The sequence below is a fragment of the Xenopus laevis genome, chromosome 9_10S (assembly GCF_017654675.1).
Source record: "Xenopus laevis strain J_2021 chromosome 9_10S, Xenopus_laevis_v10.1, whole genome shotgun sequence".
Lineage (NCBI taxonomy): Eukaryota > Metazoa > Chordata > Amphibia > Anura > Pipidae > Xenopus > Xenopus laevis.
The window spans coordinates 23940251-23959327 of record NC_054388.1 but is presented as its reverse complement, the minus strand read 5'-3'; the positions used below and the strand labels follow the sequence as shown (position 1 = coordinate 23959327).

At 39.8% G+C, this 19077-nt stretch overlaps 1 long non-coding RNA gene across 1 annotated transcript in view; it reads left to right on the top strand.

Moving 5' to 3' along the window:
- The first annotated feature begins 3142 nt into the window (after positions 1-3142).
- The window catches only part of LOC121398764, a 146978-nt gene continuing 131043 nt past the window's right edge, over positions 3143-19077 (top strand). The window contains exons 1-2 of the long non-coding RNA XR_005964516.1: positions 3143-3572; positions 6725-6830. This is a non-coding gene — a long non-coding RNA (uncharacterized LOC121398764). The remainder of the gene's footprint in view (positions 3573-6724; positions 6831-19077) is intronic.

The following is a 19077-nucleotide window of genomic DNA, read 5'->3' as shown; positions in this document are numbered from 1 at the left end:
GTGGTTAGTGGGATTCAAACGGTCGAACATCTTACGATTTTGTGGCCGACATCTGTCAGGAAATTGATTGGCCAGGTTAAAAAATCTTTGTTGGCCCCAGTGCAATCTATCTATGTTTGCAGGGCCAAGCAGGCAGCTACCCTTTGTTTTCCTGCCAAATTGGTCTTTTTAGTTGATGGACAATTCATACGATCGTACGATCGTTCCGAGATAATCATGGTCTCACGATGATGATCGGATCTTTTAAAAGTCTCAACATCTATGGCCAGCTTAAGTCATAAACTCCAAGCAGTACACTACCAAATTTTCAAACCATCGCTCCACGAAACTGCATACTTCTGATTTCAAGGCCAAACATTCAACTAACAATAAATTAACCCTAGGAAATTACACATTATTGGAAAGAACATATTCTGATGAATCCCAAGTGGGTAACTATACCTTTGTCCTCAAAACTACTGAGTTGGAATTCTTTCCTTAAGTTATTAATTTTTATAAAAAATTGTTAAGCACAAAAACAAATAAAAAAACAAACAAATACAAAAAGTATTGTAGAAGTGATACCTATATTGGCTAACAATAAAAAAAATACATTGCAAGCTTTCGGAGCACCAAGGCCCCCTTCGTCAGGCAAAATACAAATGAAAGCTAGAAACGCACAGCATGTATTCTGTTAGATCAGTGGGCAATAAATTAGGACGTTACAGATAGATAGAGATCAAATGTAGAGTAAATACAATGAATTAGGGTGGGCCCAGACTGATGATCTGTGGGTTCTGGCAAATGCCAGAGGGGCTGCTATAAGTTGCCATAGAAAGTCAGTATTTAGTGGGCTGGTGGGGGCTGGTGGGGGCTGTTTGGGCCTTTGTGTGGGCTGATTGGGCCTCTGTGTACCTGAAATGGCAGGGCCTATTTTAATTCTCAGTCCAGACCTGGTGGGTTGTAAATAGTCCAGGAGTCTGGATTCAGTCAGGTCACATAGTGTGACTAGTGTGACTTTTTGTATTAGTTTGTTTTTTTATTTATTTTTTATTAAAAAAAATTGTTACATTTTTGAAAAATAACTCGATAAACTACCCAAAATTAGTAACTACAATTCCCCATATGGCCTGCCTTAATAGAAGAATATATAATTTGTGTGAAAGTAGGGAGGGGTGTGTGTATGGATGCGGGGTTTTCATTTGGAGGGGTTGGACTTGATGGACTTTGTCTTTTTTCAACCAGATTTTTACTATGTAAGAACATTCTCAGATAAACATATCGGAGAATGGTAATTGGGTTGTAGTAAGGTATAACCATGATTTCAGCTTCTTATTGGAAGGTGATCATTAATATTACAGCAACTGCCAAAAACAAATGCTATGAATGTAGATCCTGGATATAATTATACCAGTAAAATTATCTCTGGTTATGTATTGTTAAAATCAGATATTTTTCTGTTAGCAATTATTGTGCATACTTGGTCCTTTCCATTTTTTATAGGTACTGTATTTTATTGAGACCATATATGGCCTGCTCTGAAATGATTGTGTCCAAGCCAACATATTTAAGGGATTACATGAGAACATGGAATGAGTAATGTAGATGAAGATAATAAAGGTAATTGCTTTTACCTTTTTTCCTCCATTTACTTTTCTGCATTTCTGTCTTCATCCTAGCTGAATTGTCTAGTCTAGTGCATCCTGCTCGGCTCATTGTGTAAACCATACTTGCCCCCTTAAAGCACTCCTGAGGCTTTATTCTGTAATCATCCCTACTGCTGCAGGACATTTAACCTCTTGTCACACCCCATCTGGCTGTTTGTAATGCACTCTTGTGTGCTTTGCTTCTCTGTGACTACTCAAGGAAACCCAGATCAAAAGTGATGCATAGTTTATTTTCCAAGCGTTTCTTATATATAATTTACAGTATCTGAAGCCTTAGTTAATTAATTCATTTGATATGCAGCTGACACACTAGGGGGCTTTTTTCAAAGCACCACAAAGTTTAAATATGTGTGTATGTAATGTGAGCCCACACCTTGAATGGCACGGTCTCTGTTTTTATGGGTTAAGTATTTTAGCTATGCTGGCAGAGTTGCGAATAAATAATGCCGTTTATCTACTGAATGGTTTTCATTATTTACTATGAATTGCTATTTGTGGGTTAAGTCTTTGGTTATAGCTGTGTTTCAAGATGCCATAGATCAGTGATCCACAACCAGTGGCCCTGACAAGCAACATGTTGCTCACCAATCCCTTGGATGTTGCTCTTAGTGACTTTAAACCAGGTGCTTCTTTTTGAATCCCAAGCTTGGAGGTAAGTTTTGGTTGCTTAAAAACAAGGTATTCTGCCAAATAGAGGCTCCTGTAGTCTGTCAGTCCACATAGGGGCTATCAAATAGTCAATCACAACCTTTATTTGGCAACCCCATGGAATGTTTTAATGCTTGCATTGCTCCCCAACTCTTTTTATATTTGGGCCTTCTCCCATTGATTATAATCGCTTTCCTGCGACCCTATGCCAGTGCTTCTGTTAAAAACTGCACCAACCCGGGGTATTGCTGTAGAAGCATCTTGTCTTCATATTCTACTCTGTGTTCCTTTTCGGGTGCACATGCATAGCAGAATATAAAGACAAAAAGCCGGTATCTCACTCCCCTGTGCATATGTACCCTGCCAACAGCTGCAGAGACAAAAGAAGATGGCAATGTGGTTCTCCTACAGAAGTACCCATTGTCATTGCAGTTTTCATTGAACAGGAGCATCAGCCTGGGTTCTCGGGTAAGTTATTAAATGTAAGACCGGTGCTTAACATATGGCACCCCTCCTTTTAATGATTCCTTTGCTATCTTGAAAACAGTGGCAGTAAGTAATGTTATCCCCATTATTATTTCAGTCTTGTTGCTGTGCAGTTACAAAATGTTGGAAGGAGCACACTCATGTATAAATTTGAGGTGTTGATCCAGCAGGTGGCTGCCCATCCAAGTCTCCAATATATGTATACTTAAAAAATAGGAAAGTGGAGTCAGTGCAGTCTGGCACATGATACGGAACACAATGCGCTCAACGGCATATTTGCTTCCTGTCTGGTGAGCATCTCTTTACTCTATATGGTATTGTGGAATGCAGGAGCATTCCAACAAGCTGCTGTCATACAAGAAACGGAATGTTACATTAAACTGCTCCATAAGGTCACTGGGGATCTGTCTATATACTATACATGCAATCTAATCATAACAATTAACCCATTCTATTTAAGATCAGCTAACAAAGGCATGTATATAACCTTTCAAATAGTTAATATCATCTTGTAGATTACCAAGTAATGCCATTCGTAGTGATAGCAAGGCAGATCCATTGGACTATAAAACAGATAACATCTGTAGATGGTTGAAGGGTGAAACTTACTTCAGAAGATTTCGTAAATTTACACCCCGACAAACAAGTAGAGGATCATCCTCATCTGGTAGTGGTACTGATCTCACAGATGAACCAACAGAGTGAACCAAGAGAGAGGAGAGAGAGAGAGATGGAATGACGCATTGTGTTGCACCATCTCAACATAGTTTCCGACCAACCAAAGATTTCAAGGTAAATCTTAGCTTTTATTACTAAATACATAAAACTATGCTCAAATTAAAAAAAAAGTTAAAAGTTGAGTTAGGAGAGAAAAGCTATGCAGACTATATGATCACTAGCTTGTAGACGGACGAATGAGGGTTAAATGTCCTTAAATAACTGATCAAAGTCAGTGCATTGTCAACCATACATGAATATAAATTGTCCAGATGGATATTATAGTGTAGAGATAGTGGATAATATTCTCGAGTGAGGAGGAATTCGCCAGTATATTGTATCTGGAGCAGAGTATAATATATTGCTCTTGCGGATTAACTATCCATTCATAGCTCTTCCCCCCCCTCCCCGCAGGATTAATGCAATGGCCCAAATATGTATGGGAAATCAGGCAACCTGCTTATGTTCCCATGTAGCGAAAATATATTCTATTTTCTATTATTTCTTCCGATGTATAGACACCCTGCCTATGTTCCCATGTAACGAAAATTATATTCTTTTACTCCTGCTGATGTAGATCTTACCCCCTCCCCATGGGATTAGCACAAAATACAAATCTGTAGGGACGGAAGCTGCATTTAATGAATATAAACACTGTAATAAATGTTGTAAATCAGCAATCTGGAAGGCTAGGAAAAGAAATGAAGAGTTAATTGCGGTGGAGGTGAAAACTAACCCTAAAAAGTTTTTTAAATATATTAATAGTAAAAAGATGCAGGTTGAGAGTGTTGCTCCATTAAATAATGGTACCAGTTTGGTTGTAACAGATACAGAAAAGGCAAATGTGTTAAATCAGTTCTTTTCTTCAGTGTATACAATAGAGGAGTCTGGGTTCACAGGCTCACTTAATAACTGCACGAATGGTTCAGCTCAATCTAGTCAGTGGCTGACTCAGGATATGATTCAAAAAGCTTTAATACAAATTAATGTAAACAAGGCTCCAGGGCCTGATGGCATACACCCCCGGGTTCTAAGAAAGCTTAGTTTAGTTTTAGACCAGCCCTTATTTCTGATTTTCTCAGATTCACTGTCATCTGGTATGGTGCCTATGGATTGGAGAAAAGATGATGTTATTCCAATATTTAAAAAGGGATTACGATCTCAGCCTGGCAATTATAGGCCAGTAATCTTGACATCTGTGGTGGGCAAATTATTTGAAGGCTTGTTAAGGGATCACATTCAAAATTTTGTCCTAATGAATGGCATTATGAGCAACAATCAGCATGGCTTTATGAAGGATAGGTCATGTCAAACGAATTTGATTGCATTTTATGATGTGGTAAGTAAGATTCTGGACAGTGGGGGGGGGGCAGTAGATGTGATCTATTTGGATTTTGCCAAAGCGTTACTGTGCCCCACAAACGACTGCTTTCTAAACTACGGTCTGTTGGGCTTAATGAAGGCATTTGCACGTGGATAGGAAACTGGCTACAGGATCGGGTACAGAGGGTGGTTGTTAATGGGACATTCTCTACTTGGAGTAAGGTTCTTAGTGGGGTCCCCCAGGGCTCAGTATTGGGTCCACTTTTATTTAACTTGTTCATTAATGACTTAGGGGAGGGTGTTGTAAGTAATGTATCAGTGTTTGCAGATGACACAGAATTATCCAGCCCAATTAATTCCATCCAGGATGTGGCATCCTTGCAACATGATCTTGACAAACTGGCAATCTGGGCAGCTAAGTGGCAAATGAGATTCAATGTTGATAAATGTAAAGTCATGCACCTGGGATGTAAAAATATCCAAGCCACTTATACCCTTAATGGGACTGCACTAGGCAAATCCATTATGGAAAAGGACCTTGGAGTCCTTGTAGATGATAAACTTGGCTGTAGCAAGCAATGCCAGTCAGCAGCATCAAGGGCAAATAAGGTCTTGAGCTGTATTAAAAGGGGCATAGAGTCAAGGGAGGAGGGGGTCATTCTTCCACTGTATAGAGCACTTGTAAGGCCCCATCTAGAATATGCCGTACAGTTTTGGTCTCCATCACTCAAACAGCACATTATTGTATTAGAGAGGGTACAGAGAAGGGCAACTAAGCTGGTAAAAGGTATTGAAAATCTTAGCTATGAGGAAAGACTGGCCAAATTGGGGATGTTGACGCTGGAGAAGAGGCACTTAAGGGGTGATATGATGACTATGTATAAATATATAAGGGGATCATATAATAATCATATAATAATCTCTCTAATGCTTTATTTACCAGTAGGACACAAGGTCACCCATTCCGATTAGAAGAAAAGAGGTTCCGCCTAAATATTCGGAAGGGTTTTTTTACAGTGAGAGCTGTGAAGATGTGAAATTCTCTCCCTGAATCAGTTGTACAGGCTGATACATTAGATAGCTTTAAGAAGGGGTTGGATAGCTTTTCAGCAAGTAAGGGAATACGGGGTTATGGGAAATAGCTCATAGTCCAAGTTGATCCAGGGACTAGTCCGATTGGCATTTTGAAGTCAGGAAGGAATTTTTCCCCATCTAAGGCAAATTGGAGAGGCTTCAGATGGGTTTTTTTTGCCTTCCTCTGGATCAACTGGCAGATAGGTAGTTAATTCAAAAAAAAAAAGGTTGAACTCGATGGACATGTGTCTTTTTTCAACCTTACTTACTATGTTACTATGTTACATTTTCCAGTTTCTCTGAGGTGGATTTAAAGGAGAGATCCGACGTCCTGCTAAGCTTCCCTTCTACCTGACACCACCCTCAACCCCTGCACATTCACCCCGCACATCGACCTTTTCCAAAAGACAGTTAATTTTAAAATTCTGTCGCCCTGCCTAACAAGTTAAAAAAAAAAGTGTGCGCCTGACGCGTGTTTCGCTTGCTCTGTGCAAGCTTTGTCAAAGTCTTTGTGACTCCCCTGGCGAGCAATGAAAGACTGATTTTAATCCAGGGTCAAACAAGGCCATCAAAGAAAAAAAACAAGAGAGGAAATTCCAAGGACAGGGCAGTCATATAGACCAGGAGGGATCACAGAGAACCACATCGAGCCCAGTAAGAACTCAAGAGGGACAAATAAATTCCCACATTTCCACACCATTATCAGACACACAAGTTTGTGTCCTAGGTAGGGGTCTGAGTTTTGTCCCTAGTAGAAATTTTAATTACTTTGATTTTTGATTGTTTAAATTCTGTTAAAAACGTAATCTTAATTCCTTCTTTGCCTTTAGACCTCCAGTGGAGTGTGTGGATCCGGGGGCTGACCAACAGGCCTCTAAGATGTCTAAACAACTTAACCTTAAATCTGTTCTCATGCCACCTATACAGGACAAGTCTGTGAGTACATTTGCCAATAATGTCAAACCCGATATTAATAACTATGTGAAACACAAAGATAAATACCAGAGTAATGTACAACAGAGAGAAATGATCTCCATAAGGGACTTAACTAGGGATACATCCAGAATTGTTAAACCTTCGGACAAGGGTGGAGGGATAGTAATTATGGTCTATATCCAGTATAAAACAGAGGCCCTTAGCCAATTGTCAGACATTGTCTGCTATGAAAGATTATCTTCTGACCCCACCGTCACATATCGAAAAGGATAAGGGAGATGGTAACAAAAGCACAAGAAGCACACATCATAGATGAAAAAACAGGTGAATTTCTTATTATGAATCACCCATGAGGTCCATGTCTTTACTTACTTTCTAAGATCCATAAATGCATCTAACACTTTTGGGAGACCCATTATCTCTGCTTCAGGCTCCATTTGTCAGCTACTTGCCCAATTTGTTGATTCCTTCCTTCAAACGCATGTTGTGGAAATACCATCCTTTATTAAGGATTCTTTGATTTTCTTAAGATCTTTCACAGTCCCCTGTCATATTGGTCACTATGGACATCTCTCGAGCTTGTACACTCATATTCCACATGAACTGGGTAAATCCACAATATACAAATTACTTTTGAATAAAGATGAGAAGGATCCCTTGGTTTCGTTAATTTATGAATTATTATGTTATATCTTGGACCACAATTATTTTAGCCCAGAGAATACTTTTTACAGACAGAAGCAGGGTACGTGATAGGGAGTAATGTGGCCCCGTCATTTGCCAAGCCTTCCTTGGCTATTTGAACTTGATTCCTTCTACCATTCACTTCATGGCATCATGGAGCACAACATCTGTAGCCTTCCTTGATATAATGATAGATATGAGGCAGGTAAATTGATAACCAATATTTGCCGCTACGGATCTGAACACTCATGCAAGTAGTTTCCATCCACCCTCACTGATTAGGGCTTTACCTTATTCTCAATTGACCAGGGTCAAGTGTATTACTTCAGAATTCATTAAATGAAGGGCAGATAGATTTTGAGAGCTTGGGTATACCCAAGAGGTGGTCAAACAGGCAATATCTCAGGTAAACACAGAAACAGACAGACAGAAATCAAATGTAGATAGAAAAGTATTTGTTAGCAAAGTCACTACAGCCAGTCGATTTATCAAACATATTGTGCAAAAACATTGGCATCAAACAAACGCCATTTTAGGTCAAAACTTTAGAAATCCTGCGATATTTGCTTACAAATGGGGCAGAAACATGAAAGATTTTTTGCTTAAGGCCAATGACAGGTCTCATTATTCGACCCCCCACTTCCTCTCTAACCCATAACCTGGTAACTTTTGTTTCTAAAATTGTTCTGTATGCAAAAGTATGATACAGGGGACATCCATTCACGGACCCTACAAAGGTTCGTAATAAAACATAGAATTACATATGAATCAACCCATGTAATATATGTAATTATTTGCCCAAGTGGGTTGTACTACATTGGGAAAACAGTACAGAAACTAAAAGATAGGTTCCTTAAGCACAAAAGTGTTATTAGAATTGGGAAGGAAACCACCCCTTTGGTATTACAATGTAATTAACATAAACATACAGTTTCATCTTTACGCATTATGGACATGGACCAAGTGACGACAGCTAGGAGTGGTGTGGATAGGAACACATTACTGCTTAGGAGAGAAGCAGAATGGATTTTATGCATCAACGAACAGATGCGGCCGTGATCCGACGGGATTTATAGTCCCATCCGATCGAGATCTGGCCGACTTTCGGCCAGATCTCGATCGAGGAAGCCCTTCGACTCTGTCTGTCGGCAGCTTTTATCGGCCCGTGTGGGGCCACCTTTATGGTTTTTACTTAGCTGAATGGATCTGCCTACAAATGGCATTACTTGGTAATCTATAAGATGATATCATTAATTTATTTGAAGGGCTATTTACATGACTTTGTTAGCTAATCTTAAATAGAATATCTTAATTGTTATGCTTAGATTGCATGTATAGGATAAAGTTATAGGGTAGAACTTTTGATATGAAGCATAACAAAAATGGTGTAAAGGTAATACCTTCAATTGGCTAACTAAAATGATAATCACTTCTTTATCAAAGCTTCTTCAAAGCTGATTGCATACGTTTGTATCCCCACACTTTGCATTCATTATGGCTAATTACCAAGACTAGAAGCAGATGCATATATTTTTTTCTGTGGAGATAAACTACTACAGGAATCTGTTATCTGCTTCAAACCTTAGGTCTAATTTGTGCCTGGTCTGGACTACTTTTTCAACGGGCTAACACGGTACAAGAAACATTACCTGAAACATGTATAGGATATAGACAGATCCCCAGTGACCTTGCAGAGTGGTTTAATGCAACATTCCATTTCTTTTATGACAGCAGCTTGTTGCAACACTCCTGTGTTCCACAATACCATATAGAGTTCAGACATGCGCACCAGACAGGAAGCGCATACACCATGTAACGCATTGCGTTCAGGATCATGACCCAGACTGCACCAGCTTACTTTCCAGTCTTTTAAGAAGCAGCAGTGACGTCACATGCCGCAGAGTTTTGCGCCTTGCAGTGTGTTAGGCATAGAGATACACAGGAAAAAAATGTTTTACGCAGACAATTCATTCTGCCTTTTACCTTGCTTAATTTAAATTTTCTATGCCCCTGATTAAGACTGCTTTACGGTCGAATTTTCTTCCCTCAATATAGACTTTTTCTGTCCTAGCTGATTATGTTCATGGCAGAATGAGCCAGCAAGCTCCTGCATGGATCTCTTCCAAAAAGTAAAGTCTTTGTACTTAATTTTTTTGTAATTGTTTCCATTAAATCTTCTGAAAGGGGCTTAAGCAACCTGTAATGTCAAATAGGGATTCTTGCTAAACCAGCTGAATATTCTTTTTAGTGGTATAATTATGAGTTTTCAGTTCTAGCTGTGGTTAGATAAAGAAATAAATCAGGAGGGTGATTATTGGATTTGGTTTAAAGGTCAGGATGCAATGAAAGTAAAGGACCTTACAAAAAATAATAACAGTTCTTCAATAATATTTATAAATGGTGGGGTCCATCAAGCATAACAGTTAAGAGGGTTAATGTAGCATCCACAGCTTCTTTTATTTCTCCATTTGGTTTGTAGCTTTATAGATTTAAGCTAATGGACTGGTTGCTGGCAGGCAGCTTTCCCTATGCGCTGACAGCCTATTAATTATTGAAACACACTAGTGCTTCTGATAATCCTATCCAGACACTTGGTCCAGCTACAGCTCTCTACATTGACATGGAATAAAGCCCCCCCAAGCAAACAGTATGCTGACCTGTAAAGCTTTTAAATATTAGCTACACAATGCCATTGTTTTATTTTTGAAGCTTTAACTATGTCATGCGTGTCTCATTCTTCTAAAAGGACATGCCTTGTGTTGGTATCCAGCTGTCAGTAGAATAGGTTCTCATTCTTCCCCCGATAGTGTTCACTTTTCCCATGGGTAATTTTTTAAACAGTGATGTAATAGCAATATATGAAATTTCCCTGTATCAAGTCATTTCCTTTCATGGGATATGTAAATGCTTCCATCCATCTATCTGTGTACACCATCAAGCGCAAACAAAGCAGCATTACTAGATTAAACCATTGGATCCTGAAGATGCACTGTGTTGACATAATTGGCAGTAATATGAGAGTGAGTTCCCCTTGGAATGGTTATTATTTATTTATAAAGTGCTTCAGCACTGTCATGTCTGTATTTATAGTCCTACTTTAAATGCAGTTCAGAAATAAAAGCCTAACTTACTTAGTGAAGGGCCCAGCAAAAAAAGTTTGCGTTCCATAAGTCTGTTAAAGCCTATTAAAAGGGTAGTGTACGTTTAACTTTTAGTATAATATAGACTGTAGAGCATGCTATTCTGAGACAATTTGCATTGGTTTTGCAAGAGAGAGATGAATATGACTAGGAGAGGGCCTGAATAGAAATATAAGTAATAACAAGTAACAATAAAATTGTAGCCTCATGGAGCAATAGTTTTTTTTTAGTTGCTAGGGTCAAAGGCCCCCATTTGAAAGCTTTAAAGAGTCAATAGAGGAAAGCAAATAATTCAAAGGCTATAAAAGATTTTAAAAAATTAAGGCTAACTGAAAGGTTGCTAAGAAAAGGCCATTCTATAACATACTAAAAGTTAACTTGAATATGAACCACCCACATTTATTTTATATTACTATATGGAAATCTGGATCATAATATTGAAGACTGTGGTTTGTACTTGTGAGCCTATACTGTATTCCTCTCAGGCATGGTGTTGCAATAATAATTCAGTTGTTTCCCAAAAGTATTCATTTTGGGGCTGAAACTCACTGTAGCTGCACACAAGTCAACGCTGCACTTGTCAGGGGTACACATAGAAAACATTGTAGTGCTTGGTTGCAATGATGCTAAAATTCTGGGGAGAAAAAAATTCACTGGGACAGGTTATCCAGAAAGCTTGGATCTTGGGGGTTTCTGGATAAGGGTTGTTTCTGAATCTCCATACTTCTACTAAAAAATAATTTAAACATTAAATAAACCCTACAGGTAAATTTGTAAAATAGAAAATCTGTAAAATAGAAATACAAACTAGCTGTATTTAAACATAGGATATCAAACGATATCTCAATACTAGATAACTTAAGGGTAAGACTGTTTTTTATTTATCTAGTATTGAGATATCGTTTGATATCCTATGTTTAAATACAGCTAGTTTGTGGTTAGACTTTCTTATGAGCAGTACCTAGGTAATTGATTTTAATAGTTTTTAATTGATGTTATTTTACAGATTTACCTGTCACAAAATGGAATATCATGGAGCTTTACAGATGTGTTCAAGTCACTTTGCACATGGAATTATCTTTACACTCTTAGATTGTGGGACTCTATTTTACAGAATATTTCTTCCCTGGATAAGGCTAGGCTAAATAATTACCTGTCAGCAATGACCTGAACCAGGTTAACACTAATGAGGGGTGGAGTTTAAGGTATTAAGATGTATGATGTTCCTATGTCTCGAAACATGTAGTGTTAAATAAAACACAACCAATTTTGCAGCAATCCACTGCGTCTGACTGAAGTTCATCACACCTCTCGTTTTTGCATTATAGCCATGATATGAGGGTTTGGTTTCATCTTTGAGAATGGCTTACTGCAATAGACTGTTTTTCTGGATATGTCAAGATTAGATTCAAAAGTGGCCAATGGGACATAAACAGACAATAGCTTCTTATGCTTGATCATTTGTTTGTGTTCCATAGACTTTTCATTAGGTCCATAATAGTCCAAGTAAGGTGGATCCAGTCTCAGTGAACCGGAATCAAAAGCAACTAAATGAAACACAGCTGAATAATGGAGCCTTTAACACAATACCAATGTTCAAGAAGCTAAATATTCACATAGGAGGAATAATGGCCACAGCTAGATCATGTGTTTGATCTTGAGAGGGGTCTGCAATGTGCAAACTAAAGAAGCTGAACCACTCAAGCAGATGATCTTAAAGTGATACTGACACAAAATTTTCTTTTCAAAATATTAATCTACATTAAGGGGCAAATTTTCAAGGGTCAAATTTCGAGGGTTAAAAAACCCTCGAATTCGACCCTCGAATTCGACCCTCGAAGTAAAATCCTTCTAATTCGAATTAGAAGGATTTTAGGACAAATACTTTGATCGAATGATCAAATAAAAATCGCTTGATCGAACGATAAAATCCTTCTAATTGAACGATTCGCACGATTTTAAGCGATCGTTCGAAGGATTTTTAGTCGACCATTCGAATCATTAGATTAAATCGAATTTGATCGAATCTGACCAATTCGATCGAATCTGACCAATTCGATGGTGGAAGTACCTCAAAAAATACTTCGAAATTCGAATTTTTTTCATTCAAATTCTTCACTCGAGCTTAGTAAAAGTAACCTATAGGTCACGTTGATCATTTTTTGCTGATAGTTCTGCTTTTGTAAATAATTGTTACCTGAAGTTCCTAAACGAGTCAGTTAGAGATTCCCATGTTAACCAACTACTGCAGCACAAATATGGCAGCCCCCTCATAGAGAAACATGAGGGTAAGAAAGGTAATGAAAAAGCATCAGGCGAATACTTTTACGGCAAAATTATAAATTGTATTCAGTAATGATGGATATAAAAAAAAGATTATTTTCTGGTGTCAATATCTCTTTAAAGTGCTGCAGTAAACAGTAAGGTTAGCAAGCAGAAAGAAAAGGCACTGGTGGCTTTTTTGTACAGTGTATAGCTTTATTAAAGGGATACTGTCATGGGAAAAAAAATTATTTTCACAATGAATCAGTTAATAGTGCTGCTCCAGCAGAATTCTGCACTGAAATCCATTTCTCAAAAGAGCAAACAGATTTTGTTATATTCAATTTTGAAATCTGACATGGGGCTAGACATATTGTCAATTTCCCAGCTGCCCCAAGTCATGTGCCTTGTGCTCTGATAAATTTCAATCACTCTTTACTGCTGTATTGCAAGTTGGAGTGATATCAACCCCCTCCCTCCCTCCCCCCCCCCCCTCAGCAGCCAAACAAAAGAACAATGGGAAGTTAACCAGAAAACAGCTCCCTAACACAAGATAACAACTGCCTGGTAGATCTAAGAACAACAATCAATAGTAAAAACCCATGTCCCACTGAGACACATTCAGTTACATTGAGAAGGAAAAACAGCAGCCTGCCAGAAAGCATTACTCTCTTAAAGGGCAGGCACAAGTCACATGACCAGGTGCAGCTGGGAAATTGACAAAATGTCTAGCCCCATGTCAGATTTCAAAATTGAATATAAAAAAATCTTTTTGCTCTTTTGAGAAATGGATTTCAGTGCAGAAGTCTGCTGCAGTAGCACTATCAACTGATGCGTTTTGAAAAAAACATGTTTTCTCATGACAGTATCCCTTTAAGCATGGCTACAAAGTATTGATTGGGGCATTACGTTTTCAGCTAAAAACACATAACAGAAATGGTTGTCATTTAAAATGATATTAAATCATTACTGTTCTCATTTTATTCCCTTAAGGAGTAAATGTAGAAGCTCTGACAATCATCCTATGTGGCTTAATACAGAAGGAAAGAAGTTAATAGGAAAGAAGAGAAAGGCATTTAAAAACTACAAATCTGTTGGGTCAGAAGCTGCATTTAATGAATGTAAACACTTTAATAAATGTTGTAAATCAGCAATCCAGAAGGCAAAGAAAGGAAGAAAATGAAGAGTTAATTGCGGTGGAGGTGAAAACTAACACTAAAAAAGTTTTTTAAATATATATAGTAAAAAGATGCAGGTTTTGCTCCATTAAATAATGGTACCAGTATGGTTGTAACAGATACAGAAAAGGCAAATGTGCTAAATCAGTTTTTTTCTTCAGTTTATACAATAGAGGAGTCTGGGTTCACAGGCTCACTTTATAGCTGCACTAATGGCTCAGCTCAATCTAGTCAGTGGCTGACTCAGGATATGATTCATAAAGCTTTAATAAAAATTTATGTAAACAAGGCTCTAGAGCCTGATGGCATACACCCCGGGTTCTAAGAGAGCTTAGTTCAGTTGTAGACCAGCCCCTTTTCTGATTTTCTCAGATTCACTTTCATCTGGTATGGTACCTATGGATTGGAGAAAAGGCTGATGCCTTTAAAAAGGGATTACGATCTCAGCCTGGCAGTTATAGGCCTGTAAGTTTGACATCTGTGGTGGGCAAGTTATTTGAAGGCTTGTTAAGGGATCACATTCAAAATTGTGTCCATTTTTGTGAGTCCACTTTTATTTAACTTGTTTATTAATGACTTAGGGAGGGTATTGTAAGTAATGTATCAGTGTTTTTTACACAAAACTATCCAGCCCAATTAATTCCATCCAGGATGGGGCATCCTTGCAACAGGATCTTGACAAACTGGCAATCCGGGCAGCTAAGTGGCAAATGAGATTCAATGTTGATAAATGTAAAGTCATGCACCTGGGATGTAAAAATATCCAAGCCACTTATACCATTAATGGGACTGCACTAGGCAAATCCATTATGGAAAAGCACCTTGGAGATGATAAACTTGGCTGTAGCAAGCAATGCCAGTCAGCAGCATCAAGGGCAAATAAGCTATTGAGCTGTATTAAAAGGGGCATTGATTCATGGCAGGAAGCGGTAATTCTTCCACTTTATAGAGCACTAGTAAGGCCCCATCTAGAATATGCTGTACAGTTTTGATCTCCATCTCTCGAATAGGACATTATTGTATTAGAGAAGGTCCAGAGAAGGGCAACTAAGCTGGTAAAAGGTGTGGAAAATCTTAGCTATGAAGAAAGACTATATAAGGGGATCATATAATAATCTCTCTAATGCTTTATTTACCAGTAGGTCTTTCCAGCTGACACAAGGTCACCCATTCCGATTAGAAGAAAAGAGGTTCCGCCTAAATATTCGGAAGGGGTTTTTTACAGTGAGAGCTGTGAAGATGTGAAATTATCTCCCTGAATCAGTGGTACAGGCTGATACATTAGATAGCTTTAAGAAGGGGTTGGATGGCTTTTTAGCAAGTGAGGGAATACAGGGTTATGGAAGATAGCTCATTGTACAAGTTGATCCAGGGACTAGTCCAATTGCCATTTTGGAGTCAGGCAGGAATTTTTCCCCCCTCTGAGGCAAATTGGAGAGGCTTCAGATGGGGTTTTTTGCCTTCCTCCGGATCAACTGGCGTTTAGGCAGGTTAAAAAAAAAGTCAAAAGATTGAACTTGATGGACGTCTGCCTTTTTTCAATCTTACTTACTATGTTACTGCTGCATCTATTACTGTTATATACAGTATGTTATATGTAGGTTAACATTCCAGTAACAGGAATCATGCTCTTAAATACCAGATATTTTTGAGGAAGAGTATGGCAAGGTTGATAATTGTGCCTATATATACACTAGTACAACCTGGTGCACTCACAACCCATACAAGACAACTGGGTGCTGGTCAAAACCAATATGTATACAGTACCCAAAGTTCTTTCAGGAGAATGAATTCTATCAGGAGAGAATTCTTCCAGGAGAATGGTGACACACAGTGCATGTGGTAGGGCATCCAGGCTATCACAAACTACAGATCAACACTATCTGCCTGTGACAGTGACGCCTCCGTTGCAGATGCGCTGAACAGCTGCTATGCACGGTTTGAAGCACATAACAAAACCGAAGTGCTTCAAAACCACCACCATTGTCCCTGTCACCAGTGTCCTGCCTCAATGACTACCGTCCTGTGGCGCTCACCCCCATCATCATGAAGTGTTATGAGAAGCTTGTCAAGAAACACAGAAACCCTGCTGCCTCCAGCACTGGAACCCCTACAGTTCGCATACCATCAAAACCGCTCAACAGACGATGCAACAGACGATACGTTCGAATGCTGTTCATAGACTTCAGTTTAGCATTCAACACTATCATTCCTCAGCATCTGATTGAAAAGCCTGCTTGGGCTGAACACCTCCCTCTGCAGTTGGGTTCTGGACTTACTGACTGACAGACCTCAGTCAGTCAGGATTGGAAACATCATCTCCAGAACTACCACACTGAGCACCGGAGCCCCTCAAGGCTGTGTGCTTAGTCCTCTACTGTTCACTCTGCTGACAAATGACTGTGCAGCCACGCACCGCACAAATCACATCATAAAGTTCGCTGATGACACGATCGTGGTGGGTCTCATCAGCAATAATGACGAGTCACCATACAGAGAGGAGGTGCAGCGGTTAACAGACTGGTACAGAGCCAACAACCTTGACTTTAGGAAGACTAGGAGTGACCAGCTGCCACTGTACATAGACGGCTCTAATGTGGAGATAGTCAAAAGCACCAAATTCCTTGGTGTCTACCTGGCGGAGAACCTCACCTCGTCCCACCATGCCAGCTACTTAGCCAAGAAAGCCCAACAGCACCTCTACTTCCTGCACAAGCTGAGGAAATCCCATCTCCCACCATCCATACTCAAAACCTTCTACAGAAGGACTATAGAGAGCATCCTGAGCAGCTTTATCACTGTCTGGGCTGGGAACTGCACTAGGGACCTCACTACCAGACTGTGTAACAGTTTCTTCCCCCAAGCCTTAAGGCTCCTGAATACTCAGGGACTGGACAGATCTCTCTCACACACACTCCATCTGACCTTACTATATACAGTGGGTACCACAACGTTACATAGCCACTGTACGCCATTGTATAAATAAATAGCCATAGGCTAACTCCGCCCTCAGCCTAAGGACTGAGGACTGAAGGCTGAGGGCTGAGGGCTGAAGGCTGAAGGCTGAGGGCTGAAGGCTGAAGGCTGAGGGCTGAAGGCTGAGGGCGGAGTTAGCATGACTGATGGCTGAGAAGGGAGGGTAGAGGACGGAGGTGTGACTGCAGATTTGGACGACGAGTGGCTGTAAAAGCACCCGATGCGCCATTCAGAAGGCATAGGCCATCGCAGGAAAGAAGGGTATTTCGCCGCAGAATGTCCTAAAATGCGTTCCGTACTTTCTCCAGGCAAGGGGGTGGGCACCAGTGGTTAACCCCAGTCCCTCCTCCTCCTTCATTTCACCTGGAGTCCATCTCCTCTATTCAAATGATATTAGGTTCCGCCCTAGCGCGCTGCTACCCATACCCCGGGTCCCAAAGATTCACAAAGCCAAAAGCAATCCTGCTGGTTACCTTAGTATGTTTGGAGGCACAACCCCTGTACTGTACCTTCATTGGATTTGCTGGCCCCCTGGTATGAAACTCTGCTCAGGGACATGCGTCTTACATAACCGAACATCCCATTCCCTGGAAGGTTCCAGGAAAAATCAGGCACAACAGCAACAATGTATGTTCAATGATGTTACATTGTTTTCGTTTCTATAATACAAAGTAGTTTTCAAAAAACAATCTCTGGAGCACAAACTGGACATTAAATTATTAATCATAAATATTTAAGTCATTCAGTGAAACCCTTCACAATATCTGGAGTTCTATGAGTCTGTAGTGTATGTACAATCCGATGCAGCAAACACACAAGCTTCACTATAGGACATATATTTAGAAAAAGGAAGACATGGGTAGTGTTTCTCTAACCCTTTCGGTGCCAGGGTTTCCAACTTATAAATCCACATTGATCGCATGAGTAACAACAGGAGTACCATAAAGATTGCTCTAGCCACAGGTAAAGAGGATCAACCAGTGGCCAGACATTGGTTAAAACTCCTTACCCCAATTTCGTCATATGATTATCGACCATGTTCTAGCCCCTCGGAGAGGGGGCAACAGAGTCTAGATACTTATACAAAGGGATAAGGGGTAAGGCATTTTAACCAATGTCTGGCCACAGGTTGATCTGCTTTACCTGTGGCTAGGGGAATCCTTATGGCACTCCTGTGGTTACTCATGCATTCTATATACATAGTCGCAGCTTTGCCTAAGTAAAATAAACCGCATGTACACCAGGCCAGTTATACCACATGGTCAGTCGTACAGGTTACCCTGTGGCCTATAAAAAACTTTAATCCGGTCCTTGTATGTGTAAAGGTAGAACCTTGTTGCATCCCACTACACATCAAACATCCGGCACTTTGTAACATCCTTTCTTCAAGGGTTTGTCTAACCAAGTGGCTTTCTTTTTACAGTCCCTAGTTAAGTCCTTTACCACCAATAGATCACTCAAGTTTTTTCCTCTCCTAAATGCAACAAAGGGTTTCTTGTTATCTGTAAATGGTAGGTTACTGTCTGCATTAATAATTTCCCATCTTTTACTGAGTACTTTCTATACATCTACACTAGTGATGGGCGAATTTATTCGCCAGGCGCGAATTCGCGGCGAATTTGCGCGATTCGCGTCCAGCGAATAAATTCGCGAAACGCCCGCGAAAATTCGCCGAAAAAATTCGCCGGCGTCAAATTTTTTTTTCGAAAAACGGACGCCGGCGTCAAAAACTGGCGCCGGCGTCGAAAAAACGGGCGCCGGCGTCAAAAACGAGACGCCGGCGCCGTTTCGCGAATTTTTCGCCGTTTCGCGAATTTCGCGCGAAATTCGCGAATTTTTCGGCGAAGCGAAACGGCGCAAATTTGCCCATCACTAATCTACACTCAAATCTGTCCATTTTGTGGAGAAAATCAGGTCCAGTGTGTTACTCCGGATATTGTCATCCGGACCCAATAAAGAGTCCTGAGTCTTCAATTTCGCCCTTTCCAGTTGTTCATTGACTTTTGA